A 20777-nucleotide genomic window follows, 5' to 3' on the forward strand; every position below is an offset into this window, starting at 1 on the left:
GCGAGAGTGTAACTTTGAAGCTCCAAGATGTTGATATTTTGCCAGTAGGGGTAAAAAAGAGAAGTGGTCTTCTTACTCTCAAGCTGACACACCATGCTTTAACTAGATGAGTGTACAGTTTCATTACATTAACAGCGTCAGTCTGTGCTCTTTGAAGCTGTGCCCCTGCACTTAGTAATTTGGTAACAGGTTGGAAATGGGCTGTGGGGTAAAATGAGACTCTGTTGTCCTGGTGACAACTACCCACCTCTTATTTTCGAGTCAGTAGAACAGCATGAGGTGACATTTTGCTACAGGGAAGGTATGACTTTTACCACAGACAATTTGAAAAAAGCAATCTGAGATTTAATAGGAAACGTATCATGTCTGCGTATCCCTATGTTGTCAAAGAATAATCTATATTATTATTAGTTAAATATTTAAAAAACAAAATGACAATAAAAATGCTTCTGTGATTCTGCAAAGAAGAGTTAAAGCTGATAAAGACAGGGCAGTACATTGCAACGGGGACCCTGTCCCATTTTTGCATCCTGCATGTTTTCATGCTAAGATGGGTGACACAGAATACTGTACTAACCCTATTGCCAATGACATAATGCTACAACATTTTACAAACGCTAAATCAGATAGGAAAGGTATCTTCTCACCCTGTTGGGATTCATCTTTCAAGATGCAGTTTTGGGAGATACTGTTTCCCAGATTGTCTGCCCTGCAGAGCGTGATCCTGCTCTGCAATCTAATTTTGCTGCTCCCAGCTTAGCCTCCAACTAAACTCCAGCTTCAAGCTTTGGTATTGTGTTTTACAGAACAATGCTATTTCCGCTGTGTGCTTAATGAAAGGTGACTCACATAAATGTTGAAATACAACCTGGCAAAATATTATGAGGAAGAGCTTCAGTTTCAGCCTTCCTAAACCAGTTGATGCAGAGGCTAGTGGCTCATCCTTTTTGTAAGCCATCCAAATCTGGCTTTTCTATCTGTACATTGAAACACAAGAGACATATCGACTATGATAAAGAGAAAGTGATACCCATGGGCCTTTGTCTCGTAAAGCTGGCAAGGTCAACACTGATGTGCAGGAGATATGGATTTTCTAAAACTGGAATTCACAACTACTGAAGTTAACAGGCACGCAACAGTGTGTTATATGAACATACCTGACACATTCTTGTTATGGTTCAACAATTGATGCAAAAATTGAGAAATGCTGTAAAAAAATATAAAAGGGGCACTGAGCTTGATCACCAGAAGCCACTGGTCTTACTAGTCTGCCGAACTCATGATGACAGTGGTGTGCTATCCCACTGGCCTCTGCATGGCAAGCCACATTCTCCCTCTCACGTTATTAATGACCTTCACTCTTTTCATTTTAATCTCTCTCTTGATCACTTTCTGCAAACGGGGAGGAGGACCAAGTCTGGACTCTCGAGCCATGTGTTACTGAGGCCAGATGAACCTTAGAACTGATACTGGATCTGCTGTGTCACTGTGTGGCACAGGTTCTGATCTCTGCAGCAGAGTTGGGTCTGGAGACAATACATAATGTCACCCCTTCAGTCCTGCACTGGGCTTCTGACAGCAGGGCTCCTCACTGCTATCTGCAAGCTGCCCCCTCTTGACCTTACATGACCTTCCCCTCTCGACCCCAGAGGTCACCAATCTTGATCAAGAATGAAGTAAATAATACTTCCTAATAGCACCAGTTCAAATCAGTTATTTGGATATCCTACCCTTGGATCTCTTCCACGATCATCATACAAACTGCAGCCCTGCCACTACACAAAGCATGACCCTTTTTCTTACTCCTTAGCTTTGTTTTCTGGTGAAGCTCAATTGCTTTGCTTTAACTGGTGGTAGATAATGTAATCCTGAATCTGTTTGTGTACCTTATTCTAGCTGTCCATCCTGGTACACACGGTTCCCTGATTTTCCCTCTGCTCAGAAGACACAGAAAATGCATGCGTACTTTTTTTGTCTAGTCCATGTGGTTATTTTATCACCCTTCAAGCACTTTATAAATGGGGCACCCACTCCTGATGAGTGCCTCCTAATTTGCTCTCTCTGCTGTGAACGCCGGAATATCTTGGTGGCGTCTAAATCGATTAGGGAAACATTTCTGAACCGGCAGGCCAAGCAGAGTGGGGTATTGTGGGTAATTAGAGATTCATTACAATCCTGTAGTTTGTATCATGGCTCGGGGTCGGCAGCGGGTCAGCGCACATGGCAAACCGAAGGAGCTCCGCTGCAGGGATGACGCCAGCTTGGAGCGGCCAAGGAAAGTGAAGCGTACAGAAAAGTGGAGCCAGTGAGACTGGGGGGAGAGGGGGGGGGAGGTGGCCAGCACCGTGGCGACAGTGGTGACAGCGAGCTGGGCGCCTGGTGGCACTCTGGGAAATGAGCAGGCAGAGAGTGACGAGCAGCTGTGCTGATGGCGCGTCTCCTAGAGTCGGGGTTTCGGCGAAGTCCACGCAGAGTTTCTGAGTTGTCTCAAACTCTCACAGACGGTTCAGTGGCAGCATATGTTTCTGACAGAATGGAGCCGCTCAAGAGACATTTGTTCTCGGAAACAAGGGAAAGCACATTTGGTGCAGAAATAAATCACAATAAAGGATTTTGTTATAGGACTGATTTTTGTCAATGTGATATATTTAATACTTCAAACAGAAGTGAGGGGGGAAAGGTAAATTAGCATCTAACAACAAGTATGTTAACATGTACCTGTAGCAGGCTCTTATCTTAATGTTTCCTGCAGTAACTCTGGATATATAAATGCTATATATATATACTAATAAAATGAAAAGAGTCAGACTATGAGTATGAGAACTGCTCTGGAAGTGATTGTTTTGTTATATTAAGCTAATTAGCTACTGTAATTGAAAGTGTTAGAAAACATGATCTGAGTTGTAAGACACAAATGCATCAGTTACTCCCCCACCTTTCTGCTACACATCTGGTACTCTGAACTTTTACAAACAAGGCAAGAGCTATTGGCTCTGACGCTGATTGGTGTGCCTCTCAGTATGTATATAGTACATATAACACAGTAAACACACCATATAATCCCCAATAATATTTTAAAATAGTGATAATTAATAATAATTCAGTACATTTATCTAGTGCTTTTCATCCCACAAGATCCTGAAGCATTTTACATTCAGGAGGAGACCCACCTCATTCCCCATTGAAGTGTTTCCCCATTCTGTGTCAACAGCTCCGGAGCGGAGCAGATCCGGAGGGGAAGCATGTATCTAGCCAGCTCACTCAAGGGGATGCTTTATAGGGAGGCATCGTGGTGTGAGCCAGAGTGGAATTCAGGACTGATAAGTGGAAAAAATCAGATTTCCATTAGGTCAATAGTTCAGCTGTAAATTCTCTCATGCTATCTAAATGAAGCTTAATATCATAGTTTCACAGATCGTTATGCGTGTAGCCTTTGTGGCTTATTCAGGAAAAAATCTCCACTTGAACGTTTTAAAAATGCATGGCTTGCCTAATCTCCAGACACCTGTATTGCTCTAATATATGCAGTTTATTGTGACTGAATGGCCAGACTAGGTTTATAGTTGTCATCCGAGCAGCCCCTCGGACCATGTTTTTGTAATCTGAGAATGACGACTTAGGTTTCGTGGGAGTAATTAGGCCGCCCAATCACTAATTACCTGCGAGTATTACAAGGATGATTGACTGTCATTTACGCATTATAATTCTGAGAATTGTTATTTTTAGCCACCACTACATAACAATCCAGGAATATACATACTAGGAATTATATTAATGAAGTGTAAACATATCTTGTCCAAAAATTCATCAGTAGGCAGTGTGCATACAGTAAGCTGCGTTAGGCTGAATGTGTTTTTGGATTGTGTTTTCTGAAGGAATGTAGAGCACATCACCTTCGCAGTCCTAAAACACCTCTCACATAGACACGCAGACAGCTGCACACACCCATAAGCTCAGCCTCTTGGCCAATTTATCAAGTCTTTTTTTCTCACTGATACGGAAATGATGAAATAATCATGACTGCTATCTTAGATGAATGACCAGGAACAGACTTTCTGTATTGACCAAGACTGCTTAAGGAAAGACAATGTCTTTATAGTGAAAGGACAGGGAAGGCTGTGTTTATGAAGTTAATCGTTCATGCTTGCCTGAAATTGATATCTTAAGAAGTCCAGCTCCATTCTGAAGGACCCCAGTCATCCCAGTCACAGACTGTTTTCCCTCCTACCATCCGGTAAACGCTGCGGAAGCATTTGGTCAAAGTCCAACAGATTACGGAACAGCTTCTACCTCCAGGCAGTAAGATTGCTAAACAGCCAACCTGCAGCTCCTTCAGCAGATCACCTGTAATGGCTACATGGTCACACGGTTTTCATTGTATTGGGCACACTGCACTACTTGGACATAATATACATAATGCATACAACAAGGACACATAGCAGCTCTATTTATATTGAGTTTTGTCTGAGTTTATTTGATTCAATTTCTATTACATTACTATCTATTACTATGTCACCTTATTATGTCACCCCCCTCCCGGTGACCTCGTAGAAAAGATATTTCATTGCCAGCAACTCCTGCTGCACGCTGTATTGTTGTGCATTTGATAAATAAACTTTGATTTGATTTGATTTTGAATTGATTTGTGCAAAATACTTTGAAAAAGCAAACTTGACACAATGGGCATCCATCCATCCGTTTTCTAAACTGCTTTATCCACCACCCAGTTGTGGGGGAGTCTGAGCCTATCCTGTCAAGCAAGGGGGCACCAGGCAGCATACGAGCTGGACACTGACTGGGATGCCAGTCCACTGCACGGCAGACACAAACACACACACACTCACACCAGGGGCAAATTCACAGTAGCCAGTTCATCTACCTCTATGTAGTTTGACTGTGGGAGAAAACCAGAATATCCAAAGCAAACCTTCATGAACATGGGAAGAACATGCACACTCCACACACACAGCACCTCAAGAACTGAACCCAGGGCCAGAGTGTGGCAACAATGCTCACTGCTGCTCGGTCATGCTGTCATACACAAGTGTTTTTTTTGGTAACTGGTGAAAACGTGCAAAACACACAACACCTGTGGATTTTTTAAATTCCTGTTTTTTTTAAAAGCATTAAAATAGTTGAAATAGGGCACATATTGGAAATAGCCAATTCCCAGAAAGCTGCAGAACTCCAGTATGATTGACTGCAAGAATCTGAAGTCTTAAGTGTCACTGAGGCCACTGAGATCCACATCAGAAACTGCATTCATTTGGCTGTTTTGTTTTCTTTAATGTGCTGAGTGGTCTGTCTTCTTTACCCCAACAACTTATTTATCAAGCAATATCATCAGCTTTCTGTCAAATTGCATTTCCTGTGTTGCTCCTGTACATGGTACACTTCTAGTCAAACAGGGAAAAGGGTAGTTCTTTTTGGTGTGACTCACTTCGACAATCTGGCCTGCACTTTCCCACTACAAAAGGGTTAAAGATAGAAGCCGAAGTGCTTAACCCATATTATTAATTCATTCGCTCCAAACGCATCATCCAGGAGTAACTGAAGAGGGGTTAATGGGAGGTAAGCTCAGGTTTGTTGTGAAAAGGGGGTTTAACTATCTACGAACTTGCTGCTGGAAGCAAACCTTGTAGGTAACTGTGTGCTCTTCACGCCATTCTAGGCAAACTGATCGCTGTCACTGGCAATCAAACACCACTGCTACTGTTCACGCGGGGGACTTAAGAGTGCTGTCGACGTCTGAATCGGATCCTTCAGCGTCATTGCGAGCCAGTTTGAACTCCATGTGAAAAATGGAATTTGTAGGTAAAAATACAGAAGGTTTTCTTTGACTCCAATAACATATTGAACAACCAATATGTTATTGCCCAAACCAAAAAAATCCAGGGAGAAATTTCAAAAACAAAGTTTAAATGAACACTTGTGTTGCATGCATATGTAATGAATATATCTTTTCCATGGAAAATAATAGTGCTGACAATGCATGATTGACCATGATCCCCTGTGATTTAAACTCTCATGCAAACTTCCACAATCTTCAGAGTGATTTTCTTTTTTGTCTTGTGTTTTTCATGACCAGTAAACAGCTTGTCTTAGCTGCGGTCTCTGACTGTTGACGCTGTAACAGGAAGTTGTTAGATCTCCACTTGTAACAGAGAGGTTATGAAACCACTCCGACTGCTAACATCTTGGTGCTAAACACTTCGGTCCAAGTCCTCAGAATCCTCAACAGTACTGACAAAGTCAACCCAGAGGGTTTCTTCAGAATCAACAGGGAAAAACGAACAAGAGGTTGCAAGTGGAAACTACACAGGATTGAGTTTCAAGCTGAAAACAGGAGGCACGTCTTACCCAAAAGGGTGTGGGGATCTGGAATACGACGAGCTGCCAAGGCCATGCTGTTGAAGTCGATACCCTGGCTCTCAGGGAACAGTCAGATGAGATCCTGCGACCCTATAACTACTAACTACAGACCTGAAGACAGACTTCATGGGCCAAATGGCCTCCTCTCACATGCAACTGCTTCTTCAAGACACAGGTGGACAAATTGTGAAGAGGCTGAACGACCAGGGTCAATGATGATTTAGGGTTTTGTTTTAAATACAAATTCTGCATATACCTCTGAACCAAGTTCAGAACTGTAGAGCTGACCGTAGGTTTTAGAAAACAAAAAGTATTTTTAAGCAACTGAATACTGTCAAGCAGAATTTTGACCTGGGGAAACAAAGAACAATTAAGCATGCTTTTAATATTAAAAAAAACAACTAATTAAGAATATGTCATAATGTTCCTGCCCAGTTTAATTAGCTGTTAAAAAAACACTGTTTTGCCCCTTAGAAGGTGAAAAGGAATTTGGAATAAAAAGGAATTTTTACATCTTGTCTTTGCTGGTGGGTGTGGGCGGACAGGTGAGCCAGAGTTCACAGAGCACTGAGGAGAAACATCACCCCGCTTCCTGCTCAGAATATAACCCTGCAACACAATCTGTGTGTTCCTTCTAGTAAGCAGCTGTTTCTTGCCAGGTTGGGGGATTAAATTCAATTTTAATAGTGTAGGTTTTCCCCCTGAGACTCCTTTTTTTGAGCAAAAATTAGAAATCTGGAAAGAAAAACACATTGGGCTTCCATAAAATAAAACCTGGCATGTCACAAATAGTAAAGGGAATCGTTGTTTTGTTTCTGGGAGGATTAAAAGGAAGTGAATTGGGATGTCATTTGTTTCATGCTTGGAGTGTTTGCTTTTGCCTGCTGGGGCTTTGCTGTTCGGGCAACAGGTCACTGAGAAAACCCAAGGGCACGTCATTAATGTCCTCCTTATACTCTGCTCTTAGGAGGACTCTGTTGATCTCAAATGTTTTGCAAATAAAAATATTAATTAGTGGAAGACTGCAATTTCAATGAAAATGAAAGAGTCACAGAAGATATTTCAGGAAGAATGAAGGATGATCTGGCCAGAATTCAAGTAGAAGTCTGTGCTTACAAACACAAAGCCAGTAATGTAGCAAGTCATATTTATACAACACTGCAATGCAGCGAGGAAATATCTACACATTTCCGGCATTCAGCATCGCAACCAGTTTATTATTTACACCTTCAAAAGTGTGCCATAACTTAAAAGCTTTTTAGCTGCTTACTCATTCATTCAAAGGCAGCAATTTTTTGGTCCAAAACAACAAATAATAGGAAACTGAAAAAAGCAATATGAAATTTGGGCTAAATATGCTGAGAGCAAAACCATTTTTGCATTTTCTACAGCTTTCCCTTCACTTGCACAGAGAACTTGCCTCAGTTAGCATCCCTCTCCAACTTTCACGCAGAAACAAATTATTGCTATGATATGTCTCTTAGCAGTGCAGTGTTAATACAGTACAAATATCCCCTATTCTCAATTCTCAATTATTAACTATTTTTATATCTTTGCAATATGCAGTATTAAAACGTTTTGTTTCTTCTATATATGGTATCACTATTTGATTTGGAATTATTTCGCTTTTTTGAAAAAAAAAACTTTTTATTACATATCGAGGCTGGAAACACATCTAGCAGTTCGGAAGATTCAGAAAACGACGTACATCATTAACAGTGCTTTACAGAAATCCATGACAGTCTCAGCGTTGTTAGATCTAATTAATCTATCCTTCGGGAGCACTCCATCTCTCCCAATAAATGTCTGAGGTTCCCTCTAGACATATGCAAGGACTGAGAACTGCTTGAAATAGTGTCCATATCCATAGCTTCTTACCAGATTAACTTCAGAATCCCTTAATAACAATCTCCTTCTCTGTTCATTTTGACCACTTTATTTCAAGCAGCATTAATTTCACCGAAATACATCGGGGGTGTAATGACAGCACAGTTATTAATTAATTGCTTGTGTAATTGTGAAATTAACTTTTTGGAAGTTGGTAATGATCTGAGGAATTACAAGATGTGGCCATTTTATTAGGAAAAGGGTTACATTTGCAACACTGAACAATTTTTATCAAGTGAAAGCGGAGCAATAAAACTCCCTCTTTAATCTACTGTATAATGTTCTCTGGCCCTCGGGGCTTTGTCTCCATCTATAATCCTGTGAAGTCTCTGTCACGCCCATCCGTCACTTCTGGCCACTGGGCTGCTGGCATAACATGAATCCGGAGGAAAAAAATCCCCATTGAGTCCCACACTTCCACTTTAATTAACTTTTCTTAAGATAATAGGGCTTAAAAATTAAAGTAGGAGAAAGTTCTTCAAAAATCTTTGAATCGGTGCTGGTCTTTCCGCAGGACCGTGTGAAAGAATTTGAACTCGAATCTGGTGCTGGAGCTGTTTATTGACTTTCGACCGAGCTTAAACAGGTGCCGGGTATTTCACTTCAATGTTATTACTTGTAGCCGTAGCTGCATCCCTGAGATGATGCCTGCATTCACAGAGGCTTATGTTTGTGCCCATTTCTGCAGTGGGGTGTTTTACTAAATTGACGCAAATGAAGTAACTTGTCTAAGGGTGAAACAGCAGGGTGATACTGAACACTAAGATGACAAGATGACTAAGATTTTTTTTTCCAAAAAATCAAATGGCTTATCTTAATATTTGCAGAGCTGAAGATGGTTACTGGCTTCTTTAGGCTTAAAATGTACCTTTGCATGACTGGAAATATACAATGTATTTAACTTGGTGTCACTCATGGCACTGAAGAGTTCAAAACACCTGTTTATTTTTTACTGCATCTATGAGAACTAAAAATATCACAAATATCTGGAAAGGCTGATTATCATTCCCTTATATACCCTAGAACCAGAAACGTAGTAATGTCTAATGTCAGTTATTACACATTTTTAATAATTATACAATAATTATTTTAATATATAATATTTACATCTCTGCCATGCAATATACTTTTTATAAGTAGTGTGTTCTGCATATATCCTTTGTACCATTTCACAAAATCACACTTAGATTATGTATTAATGCAAAATGTGCTTCACAAATCAAGTTTTTCTTCTGTTTATTTTTCCTCAGAAGAAAGTAACATCCATAAATATACTTTATTTTTTAATAGAAAAGGGAGAACTTAATATTATTCTCTTTAAGCCTTAGGGAGATTGTCTTTTATAAAATTTGTCATACTTTACAAAGCAGAAAGCCACTACATGCCTCAAAGACATCAAATTATAATGTCATATGTTAAACTATAAAACATATTATTAGAAAAACATGTATTAGCAAAAATCCAGCAGATTAAAAGTAACAGGAAAGTTATGCCATATTGACGTTTTAATCACTAAATATTTTAGGTCTGACAGTAATTATTTCCAGAACAACTTAACAATATGAATGTCGCAGCCCACAGAAACAAACATCTGATGCAGCCCCACTTACACAAATAACACAAGCACTCACACATTTTTTAAAGCCTATTAAACCCCGTGACAGCATCAGCTAAGCTTTACCTGTTTAGGAAAGGTGAGGTTTGGTTGTGTATGACGCTAGAGGCACATGAAAATTCGGGAGCCCCAGTAGAAGCTGCGGGACTGTGATTCCCCCAGGCAGTTCTCCATCCTCCCTCCCCGGCCGTGAGCAGGCCTGGAGAGTTGTCAGCTAAGTGTGAGACAGCAGCATGTTCTCCCTGGCAGCCGTGAAGGAGTTAAGTGCGATGCTCCCGATAGTTTCTGTGTTTCTCATGCAGTTCTCTTTACCTCAGAGAAAGGGTTTTATTCAGGGGGTGCCTCATCTGTTTGTTTCCCAGGAGTGTCCTCCTCAACAGGTACAAACGCCTTGTTGTTCCCCTGTCCTGTCTGCCTCCTTGGCGACCGACAGACGAGAAGTGCTGCCCTCGCACTGGGACTCGAATGCGATCTGGGTCATGGCTGTGGCAGGCTGGGGACCACTCGTCCTGTGAGAAACAAACTCAGCGTGCCACCCTGTTTTCACAACACCGCCTTTCCCCTCTATTTCGGCTCCACCAGATGATTGTTGCCCAAATAGAAGGATACATTAACGCACGCAGCACTGATTCAACTCGAGCCATTCAAGTGCTGTTGGCAGGTAGATTGGGGCTCAGCCTTCACAGCCACTGTAATCCCCGGTCTGGGCAATGGGTGGTAAAACGCTGTAAAAAAATAGTAATCAGGAGAAAGCTGCAGCTTTTTAAGAACATTTACACCTTCTCTGAGTCAGCTTTTGGCCGTGAAAGTGAACCTGTTTAAAGTACAATCCATTTCCCAGGACAATCTAGCGAAAGAGATGTCAGAAGCTGCTTCAGGAAAGCACACAACAGAGCCTTGTTTACAGAAACAACAAGTAACATCTGGAGAATCACACATGATAGTACATGTCAGTATATACTGTCGATAAAGTTAGTTATACTGGGACAATGGTTCCCCTAATCAACTAATATCAAATTGAGGAAACCTTGCCCTCCCTCTACCTTTTTTTAACAACAATAATGAAAGACAGACTTTACACAGAAAAAAAGTGATCTTTGGGTGATTTCAGTAGGATCTTAGCAATCTGGAAGTTCGACACTTGATCGCATTAATGTACCCTTTACACCTTTTTTTCTTTTGAGGTATATATCAGGGTCACGTTTCTAATGAAAGGAAGAAAAAGAGCATCTTTCTGACTGCTGGGCTGGACTGAAAAGCGAGCCTGTTGCTGACAGCTAAATACGCTAATTTTCTTCTGGGAGCTGGGTTTGTCTCACAGGGGCAGTGGGCTTCATACAGATACCTTAGAGGCCTTGTATCCTGTCCAAAAAATGATGTCAAGCACTGCAAGAGCAGGGGTCTATACCTGTAGGTGACTGGCTGTCAACAGTGACCTGTGTGGAGACACTGAGACACACATTACATCGCTATGTATATGCAAGGTGTCTGTGTCATCATCTCTGTAATCAATGAAGATGATTGAGGAGGCCAGAGTTAATACCTTAAAGCACTTTCATGGGGCTCTCTTGCCAGTGTAGAATTGCAAGAGAGACAGGGGGAGCATGTTGCAAGAAAAGTACTACAGTCACAACTTATTCTTTAGGAAAAAAATGGCCAGTTTCCTGAAAACACATGAATATGATGTAATCTGCTGACTGAAAGTCTAGATTGTAGTTTTAGAATGGTTTAATCAATAATGGGGCCAAGAAAAGTGATTCAAAATAACTGCTTTTTATGTGTTTGTACCATATTTACAATTTATTCTGTATTAACAACTAAATTCAGGTTTTACTATTTTGGATCCGTTATACTTACATAATTGTAGCTTTGAAATCCTGATGAATAATAATTATATACATTACTAAATTTTTTAGTTAGTTCTAAAATTGCCCCTCTATCCCCTGAGTGGATTTTGGAAGAACTGGAGATCTGGAATCCAGTCAGAAGGTAGTGCAGGTGAAGTCACTTAGTTTAAAAGCAGTTTCTTGTTTGTGAAAATCAGTCATCTCTGCAGCTGCTTCATATGCTAATAATTTATTGTCCAGTTCACTGAGATGTAGGTGGCTCTTCACTTATCCAATGCTAATAAAGTCCGATGAGCTCCTCTTGTCTCTGTATTCTTATCACGAGGAATATTTCTATATGCAAACACCTTTAGGAATAACCCCATATAAAAAACACAGGGAGAAAGTACGTCTACATTATGTTTTAATTTTTTGGATAAATACAAAATCTAAATAATCCTAAAAACTACAAAGGTTATTAATTCTAAGCTTTGCTGGGTGCCCTCTGTGAAACATTACATGTATTAAAGTTCCCATACACTCAATAAAAAACCTACAATGATGCTTGTAAACTATGTTGATGTGCGTAGTTACACTAGCTGTTAAGTACTGACTGCATGTGTTCAAAACCTGATTTTTAAAAGACGTGTCTCAATTTCGCACTTGTGTCACTAGGGGGCAGTCCCACTGCATTCCCTCTGAGAAGGATGAAACACTCTGTAGCTCTGGGAATTCAATGGTAAAGATGGGAACAAAAAAAAGAGGGAAAAATTATCTTATTATCCTAATAGAGTGGGAGGCAAAATTTCCCCTACTATTAACAGCCTCGTAGAAACAGGACACTAACATTAGCTATCTGGAAAAAGGCAAGTCAAATTAATTTGTAATGATGGGCCGTTTTTAGAAACTTTATAGTAATAGACCTTATTGTTCATTGTATGAACATTTGAACATTTACTAATGTCAGATAAATAAATATGGCATAGTTATTAGGTCACAGCATTCATTTAATCATATTTAACAGTACAAAATAGTGTTCCAGACACTTCAGCAAATGTAAGTGGGAAGGTCTTTAAGGGACGTTTCTAACCAGCAACCAGCAAAAGTTTGTGTACATCTAAGAACAATATTTGAATACCTGCTGAAATGTACATATTGTATGCACATATCTTACTTTTCATGATGCATTGCTTGTAAACATTTTGTATTTTTTTAATTGAGCTATTTAGGTGAAGTATTTATAGTCCAGTTTCAGAGACATGTATTTTTACAGTTCAGTTTTATGCTGAGAATATACTTTCAGTTGTTTTTTGCTGTTACAGATTTACATCTGAAATATATTTTTTTGTGTGTAGGTTTCTTGACATTGTGGATGGATGAGAAAAAAGGCTAAATCTAATTTATGAAAACAAGATGAAAAAAGGTTCAAGAGCAACAGTCATTTTTTGCTTTGGAGATTAATTCTGCAAACCAGAGGCACTGAATTGGGACTGTAGAACAAATTCAATTAAAAAAAATGTCCAACTCAATAATTCAAAACCAGAACAGTGCATTGAGCACAGGAAAAACCAAACAGATGACCTACTATTTTGAAGTAAACCGTGTAAATAATTTGTGTCTAATTTGGGTTGACTTCTGCCAGTTACGCAAAGGACAGAGATACCGGATACCTACGTCTAAAAAACTCCGCAGCAAGCCTGTGCTCCCCAAAAACGGGAGCAGAACAGAAAAAGAAAAGTTGGCAAAAGCCCTCTTCTGTTTGTGCCAGTGCAACCTGATGGAGCCTGAATCAGTTTTTCATCCTCCGCTTTGCTGGATACCCTCAGTGGTGACATCATTCTAGTCACAGATGTTTTCTCCCCTTTAAGCGCACAGGACAAAACAGAGCAGTAAACCAGGCCAGCTTGTGGTGAGGCCGTTACCCACAATTCAGGGAAGCGCTGGATAGTTCCCACTAGGTTCTGGTCGGCCTGGAAACGGCAACTTATTAATCTTGTGACAGAGGGCCAGCTGCATCAGTGGCAGTTACCATATTTCACCACCAACCTGTGTCTGGACAGCCATTGTCTTAAAAAATCATAAAAACAAACAAACCCCCCCTGAATACCGACCGAAAAGTAATAAAACTAAATGATGAATCAAAAATTAATGTTGAGTTTTGCTACCTAAATTAAAAAAACTAAGTTGGGGGGTGGGGAGGTTGGTTGGGTTGCTGCAAGAGTTGTGATGTGTCATCCTGAGCCATGAGGTTTACTAATTCAGAAAGACTGCTTAGTTTTCCAACTTTAATGATATTCCCCCAGCATATCGCTATGGTTGCTTGGAGACCGGATTTGAGCTAGGCCTCTCATTCGATTCCCACACATCAGACTCTGAAAAGCAATTTTTTCTCCTTGAGCTTTTGATTCTCTCTCCTCTGAAACCCTTCCTCCTGCTGTGACAGTATGGGTGGGCAGAGCCTGGGCAGAATAGGCTGGGCGTGAGGGGAGGCCTGTGGGCTACTGGTCACACATCAAGGCCTGAACACAAAGCCCCCAGGAACCTTCCTTACAAACACAAATTCTCTTCACAGAAAGCAAATGTGTTTTATTTCTCTCACTCCATAACTTGGGTGTCAGTTTAGAAGTTTCTGAAACTTTATTATACATGTTTTAACACCCATTCCGAGAACGAGAGAGGGTTGCTTAATTCGAAATCTGAATAGGAAGACTCAGTTTTGGCCGCTGGTGATTTGTGCATTCACTGGACAAGCAATGCTGAGCTATAAAGGCTTTATGGAACCATTGTCTGTATTGATCTCAACACTGCTAAAAACACCGGAGTACAGTTTGGGCATTTGCAACACAACATTATGCAGAATAATGGTGAAGACATGGTTAAAAAGTCAGAAGTGTAAATGCACCAACAATAGCTGACCCCGTACTGAAAGCAGAATAATCTCGGCTCAGCCACTGTGCAGTTAACTTCCCCTACTTTCCCACTAGAGCAAAGAAGAAAAAACTTCAGGGCACACAGTTCATTTATTTCACTCCAAGAACAAGAAGCAAAATATTATGATTTGGTGTTAAAGATTTATTCTTTTTTGTCTCTGAATGAAAGTATTTAATGCATCAATGGAAAAATCAAGTTAATTTTTTCATGGGACACTTGAAAAGAATTCCTTTTAAAGGTATTGTTAAAGTTACCAAATCCAAATGTATTGAATGATGTCAAAACATTTCAAAGCGTGCTTACACTGGCGGATTACACTCTGAAAAAAATAAATAAATTTAGTGAACGGGGAAGGATTGGTGAATAATGCATAAGTGGCTGAGAATGTGCCTGCCGCTCATATGAACGTGTGTGAGTTTCATATTGCACTCAGCAATAAAGACTGCGTTTGTGCAGCTCATATCATGGCCTGCACCTCATGTAGGCCATGTCAGCGATAAGAAGCAGCAACAAGTAAAATACTCTTTTCACCTATTTGATAGAAATGCTGGAGCTTTTCTACTAGAGACAGTAGTCTCTCTCCCTTTACACAGAGCTCACCAAGAGACTTCCTGAACCAGAGGACATACTAAGGTGAATTGACTTCAGTCGATCACATTGTTCTTGGTAGTTAGGATAACGTACTCAGTGCGTAATTAATTATGTTGTTTGGAAAACAGAGAAATTCAGGAATTCTACACACTTCTATAATTTGTTTGTCAAAGGATTTCTTTATAAATAATATGGGCGTTACAATATTTTGATTTAGCACAGTAAAGTTTTACACAAGATACAGAGACGTTCAATGGAACATTTTTCTCAAAATGTTCTGGTTTACTTATAATTTTCACTCCATTAGTAAAGATTTGCCACAGAGTCTGCAAATCCATTGCCTTGAGTGTATTAGTGTTGAAACAGCAACACAACACTTTGAAAAATGTGATTTTAATGTCATTCCAACTTATGAATATTTTATAAGTGGCCCTGCTGATTTCACAAGGATTTAAATTTTTGGTGACTTTTTTTATGCACTTGTCGAATAAAACTTCCTCATGCATGAGTTACAGGGATCGGTACTTAAACGTTTTATTGAAAAACAAGAGAAAAAAAACAAACAAAAAAAACTTATTAAACGGTGCATAGAAAAACTCCCATGGTAGAAAAGTAACGTAGCATTTTATGGCATTAACAAAAAAAATAATTACATCTTTGATGTAAAAAAAAAAAGTTGGATTTTTTATTTTATACTCGGATACAACCTCGGTATCCACCCGGAATGCGCCAGCCGATTGAACGGCGGCGAGTGTGCAGGACGCTTCGCGCACAGTACTTTGACAGCCATTTGCATTTGCAAACTTTCTCCGTGCGGCTCCTCGGGATGCCGGAGTGCTGATGTCAGCCTGCGGAATGAGTTTGCACAGGAGTTTGCAGCGCCTCGATTAGCTGCGTTGCCAGGCGCTTGCCACTGCAGCTCCTTTCCGCCCCGCTGCCCTGAGCCCCTCGCACTCTGAAAAGCGCCATTTAAAATTAATTAAAGCTTTTCGGATTCGCCACCGAATCCCCCTTCGGCAGACTGAATTTTCATTCTGCTCCACAGTCTTCCGCAAGGTGATGAAAAGTTTTACGACTTGTGCAACAGTGGTGTGGTGTGCGAGAGACACCCTCCCGTAAAATGACAGTGGCGTAAGAATCGTTTATCGTGAAATGTTAAGGAGCTTACAAAAAAAAAAGTTTGGTTACTTTTTTTTAAATAAGAAAATAAGGTGCTGAATGAATTCTGCATTTTCTGCTATGGACTGTTGCAAATTGAAAACAAGCTCTGTAAACTCTAAAGAAACCAGCCCTAACGACTTCTAACCAAAAAGACCGGTCAGGCATTTGATCCCAGCACAGCACAATTCAAAATCTGCTCTCTGCTGCTCTGCGCATGGAGAGGATTAGGAATGTAGTAAGCAATCACGAAATATTTCTTGATTATATATTACACTTTTTTTTAGCTCCTGTATTTATTCCTTGGCAGGTCATTTTAAGAGAAAACTGCAGCAGTAATAATATCTCTTGGTGTTTGGAAGTATGAAGAATAATTTTTGGAGATGCTAAAATTTTCTTTGTTAAAGTTCTGTACGTGAGGACTTTTCTAATTAGACGTAGAAAATCTGGAACAAACTTAAAAAAAAAACTAAAATAATTTTAGAAAAGCTTTGCTTATTTTGATAATAACTTGAAGTTATTGATTTGAAGTTGAAGATTTAATGTCTCTTTCTATATATGTTCTATAATTACTGTAAACAGTAAAGTATTTAAATTTACCATGTAGGATTGCTGTGCAAAACTAGGACAACTCTTGGCGGTTTAAATACCTCTTGAACTCTGAGGTCTGTTTCCACAGACAGTGTTGTAAGTTTCACCAGAGTTTTCAAAAAACAATTTTCACAACCTATTTGGTCAAATCTGTAATACTACACTTATCCAGACATGTTAGTATCACAGAAATTTGGTTTCTGGTAACAGAACTAACCGCTGATTAATTTAAGAAATCCTGATTTTTTTTTTTCAGACAATTACTCCATCAATTTCTGTAAGGATTAAAAGATTACTCCATAAGATATTGAAAAAAGTAAATTAAAATGTCTTTAATTTAAAATAGACTAATACAACTGAGAATTTAACAGTTATATTTTTAATTCTTAATTAGACAGAATTAAACATTGTACATGGAACAAACATATTACTTTTTATAAAAAGAACAGTTTTTCAGATAATGACCGATTTCTTTTTTCCTAAGGAGGATACTTTTGCTGTTTTGTTGTGGACATCTAGTTTTTGATTGAACAAATACTGAGAGAGAAATTGAACTTATTGTGATGAATCACATGTCCTGAATGAATGCAGTGTGCAACGTGTAGCAATCCTGTATTTTAGGGAAATCTTTTTCTCTCAATTAGGTGGAACAGCAAGCTGATGTTGCAGTGTGTGGAACAGAGCACTGGCAAAAAGAGACTTTAATGAAAAGGATTTTCTCTCTCCTCAACATCACACCAGGGCAAACATGCAAGTAAGCCCTTGTTGTGTCTTTTTTTCCATGGAGTATGACCAATTGTACTCTTGTTTTCCTCAACATGTCAGTGAAAAACAGTATTCACCCTGTTGCTTTTAGGAAGTTTACTGATCCTATCGTTTCAATGAAGTACAGACACATTCACAGCACAGCCTGGGCACTTGGCCATTGTTTCCTGTCTTTGGGCACTGAAAATATTGGCCCAGTAATCTGTACACTTGTAGGAAACAGGAAAACTCACACTTTAATGTGATCTTTTCAACGCAGCTTTTCTCATTCAGAGAAAGATAAATAAAACGGTAAAAGGGTATGGTTTGTTTTTTCTTAAGTATTATTAGTAGTAGGACTTCATTGCAGGTAAGTGCTCAAGTCTAATGCTTGGTGAATTTGGGAAATAATGTTGTTAAGCATAGATTATTATCAGATGTATTCCATATGAGATTAATGGGAAATCATTTTTATGTCATCTACAAATGAGCTGGAATTACAGCCACATATTACGAATCATTATCTATTTCTTTTTATAATCAATGACAAAAAAAGTTTGTAATTGTGAGATGGAAATTCTGCTCTGGGCAAGTCTGCTCATTTCAGAATGTGATGACATTGAAAAGATAACTCTTATCTGCTGGAATTAGTTTTCATGCACTTCGTCCTTTATTAAGAAAGAGGCCAGTCAGCCCTCATTACTAAATTTATGATTTAGCCTGTTTTGTATGTTTGAGAGCATAAAGCATGTTTTTCAGTCACCGTGGTTGCATGGTATTATTTTGTGCTCTTTAAAGAAATGATGCAGCTACAGTACCATGTACACACATACCATATGACTACAACATGCAGGACAAAGCTTACTTGGTAACAGTGTTATGAATGAAAATGATGTCAAACGCAGACGCAGTATTATCTATATGATGAGAGTCAACACTAAAATTATCTGAAAGTTTTTCAGTTGTTTAAGACTGCCCTTGCATATTGTTGTTTCAGTACTTTTTAAAGATTGTGGATTGTTTAATGCTCTCTTGCGGTCTTTCTGTAGAGTTTGAAACATAGCGAACCACCTAAATGTATCTCATACTAGTGTTATGCATCAGCTGATAGCAGCTTTTGTAAAAAAAGAGCTTCTGTAGAGTGAACGTCACAGAGAGAAGGCCAAAGATCACACTATAGATAGTTTTAAATGTTCAAATCCTAGATGTAAAACAGTGCATTTTTCAGAGAAAGTGCACGCAGCAAAATAATAGCTTTTTATTACTATTCTGAAAGCAAATATTTTTTCCCCTTCTTATTGGATATTTCTTCAATAAGATAATGCATTTACACACAAAAAAGTCATATCTATCTTCCAAATTATTCACAAATTCCTGTGGTGCCTTCCTTGTCATTCTGCACAGACTGGAAAAGTTTAATTGTTCAAGGTAATTAAGTTTAATGTAAATTACAGCTTTCTGTCACAGCTTTAATGTGAATGAGCACTGTTATGACAGTGCAGCATGCAGGTTGTCTTTAAGCATGATTTTTTTCTCATTTAATGACAAAGATATCATATAGCGCTTCTTTAAACATGACACTGACATGTAGTACTTATTCAGTCATATTCGTAATGATTAAAATTGCACTATATGACACTCTGTTATTTTATATGATATAAACGTAAGCCTTTAATGATGAATTATGCATTTTTGTTAAGATTTACTCCAGCTTCCGAAAGTCAGAAGCAACAAAAGAAACAAAGAGCTTTTTGTGTATTTACAAATTAAACTGTGCTGCTTCATTGTTTGTGGAGTGAGTCAGTTTTAAAGACTGAAAGTCACATAAAAGACCAATTTTATTCTAATTTCATTCTAATCTGAGTTTGAAACAATGAAAATGGGCATTTGATGTGTTTATTACAAAGTATAATTGGATATTGTGTATTGCAGAAAAGTTTCTATCAAGCAAAGAGAGAGAGAAGTGAGAGAAATCCAGCTTTTGAACGTGAACGTGGAACTAACAAGAAGAGCTCTTTCTCATCACGGGACTAATTTTGTACTTCATGCCTTCACAAGCAGGAAAAAGGCTGAAATTCCCGATTTTCAAACCTAGACCTGGAACTATGTCATTCTTCCAAATTGATAACAGAAATGTCTAATTCCACTCATTATTTTATATCAAGGATATGTTTTTAAACTGGTTACGTATGCATGCAAGTAGATGAAGGTTGGTACCCTACACAAGGTATGAGAGTAAATGACAACCATTAAAAGATATGTTTGTTTAAACCCACAGGTCTGCAGAGTTCTTCCACTGGATGAGCTCATTAATAAAACCCTTGTGCATCACACAGTCTCATTTGCCAGCAAAACCTCCAAGAGAATCACAGAAACAAACGTAAATCCCGAGCATGACGCACTGCTGAGCCCTGTCACATGGCAGGTGAAATTATTCCAGTAAAGCAAACAGACTGGATGTCCTGCAGGAGTTCACTGTAGCACCAGCCTCAGTGCTATGATTGTTTTTGCTTACGCTAGCCACACAATATTCAATTGCAAATAATTTGGAGATTTTCATCACCTGACTTTTTGCACAAAACATGGGTTTTTCTTTCTCTTCAGGTCCATCGTTTAAAAGAGAAAGCCTCTGAAAGACAGTAACCAGTCACACATGGACAAACACACATCATGAAGTGAAAGAGAAATTACTTTTTTGTCAGCTAAGGGTCTTAAAATGTGTTCCATACAATTAGGCATTTTTCACAAAGAGAATTAAATTCATTAAAAATTATTAATTAAAGCTTTGATAAAGAATATACTGCATTGTCATCTTCATTGTGTATATTCATTGCTTTTTCATAGAACTGATGTCAGTCATGAATATTTACTTGGAAGACTGTGACTTGTTAAAATAAAATAAATATAATATATATCTGTTTTTTCAAGAAAGAAAATGAAATATATCAAAGTAAATAAAAAGCATTGTTTAGAGTATGTTTATAACTGTGGAAATTAATAAATTGGTTACACTTATATAGCGTTTTTCTGGACACCACTCAAAGGGCTTCACAGGTAATGGG

At 38.9% G+C, this 20777-nt stretch overlaps 1 long non-coding RNA gene across 1 annotated transcript; it reads left to right on the forward strand.

Moving 5' to 3' along the window:
* The first annotated feature begins 16109 nt into the window (after nucleotides 1–16109).
* Nucleotides 16110–20511, forward strand: LOC148677404 (uncharacterized). Its single transcript, XR_015940997.1, has 3 exons — nucleotides 16110–16278; nucleotides 17616–17725; nucleotides 19648–20511. It is a non-coding gene; the product is annotated as an uncharacterized LOC148677404 (long non-coding RNA).
* Nucleotides 20512–20777: the final 266 nt, after the last annotated feature.

The sequence above is a fragment of the Lepisosteus platostomus genome, chromosome 2 (assembly GCF_059453375.1).
Source record: "Lepisosteus platostomus isolate fLepPlt1 chromosome 2, fLepPlt1.hap1, whole genome shotgun sequence".
Classification (NCBI taxonomy): Eukaryota; Metazoa; Chordata; class Actinopteri; order Semionotiformes; family Lepisosteidae; genus Lepisosteus; species Lepisosteus platostomus.